The following is a 1,302-nucleotide window of genomic DNA, read 5'->3' on the forward strand; positions in this document are numbered from 1 at the left end:
ACTTTAGTACTTGATTGTGAATATGAAGGATTGCAGCCTTTACTTTGCATTACAATTCAATGCTAACAAGAACAACAACGAATTCCTCACAATTGGGCCAATAGGTAACATCATGATAAATTGAGAAAAGATAAATGTTGTCTAGGATTTCACCTTGCTTGGATCCACAATCAATGCTCATGAAAGGAGCAGTCAAAAGATAAAATAATGCATGGTATTGGATAATTATGCTGCACAAGATCTCTTTAGAGTGTTAGAAAGCAAGGATGTTACTCTGAGGACTAAGGTGCGCCTAACCCAAGCCATGGTATTTTCAATCAACTCATATGCACGCAATCATTGGACATTGTTTATGGAAGGCCAAAGAATATTTGATGCATTTGAATTATTGTACTGACAAAGAATATTTAAGGTACCTTGGAGTGCTCAAAGAACAAACAAATCTGTCTTATAAGAAATAAATCAAGTAAAAAGCAAAAGGAGTATAGGGGAAAAGCTACTATATGTATACATTACTGGGGTGAGGTCCAGGTACTACAGCAGGGGCCAGACTCAATCCAGGGATACATATGGCAGCCAATTGAAAAGGAGGGAAAAAGAAAAGAAAAGAAAAAGACATGGGTAGCGGGGGAACAAGGTACTAAACCATCCAAGGGGAGGGTTTTGTTTTTATCTTCACCAGAGATGGAGAGAGGGACCAGACTTCAACCCGGTGCTCCAAGAGTGAATGCAACATACTGGCATTAAGCAGCAAGCCAATAAAGAGGTCTGAGGGGCCGGCCCCAATCCCACCTATGTGGACCCTCCCCTCCCCCGCCAAGAGAATGCACTACAGAAGACAGCACTGAAGCTACAGCTCAGGGAGAGGGGTACATCTGATCCGAGCACACAGGAAGGAAGGAGAGAGAGAGGGGGAGAGAGAGAGAGAGAATGGGAGAGAGAAACACAGCCTGGCCCACCAAGCCGCAAGGACGATATTCCTGCTTGGAACAGCCAATGCACAGAGAGGACCATAAGACCAGCTCCACCAGGAGACAAGTGGTCCCACACTGACCCAAGAGGTCCCACACTGATCCATAGAGCTACGGGGTACAACACTGGAGACACAGTGCAGGAATTGTGCCCGATCTGACACCACCACACTGGGGAGAAACACTAAGGGCATGCAACAGAGCAGCAAGGGGAGCAAAGAAATTAATTCCCTGAGGAATACCAAAAACAGACTTTGGGGTCAGGGGGTGGCACCCCATCAGATGTGACCAGAAAACACCCATAAAGGTCAACAAACAGACCTGGAACTAT

This window comes from Echinops telfairi, unplaced genomic scaffold (assembly GCF_000313985.2).
Source record: "Echinops telfairi isolate 266 unplaced genomic scaffold, ASM31398v2 ScPeMD7_29;HRSCAF=101, whole genome shotgun sequence".
NCBI classification, from domain to species: domain Eukaryota; kingdom Metazoa; phylum Chordata; class Mammalia; order Afrosoricida; family Tenrecidae; genus Echinops; species Echinops telfairi.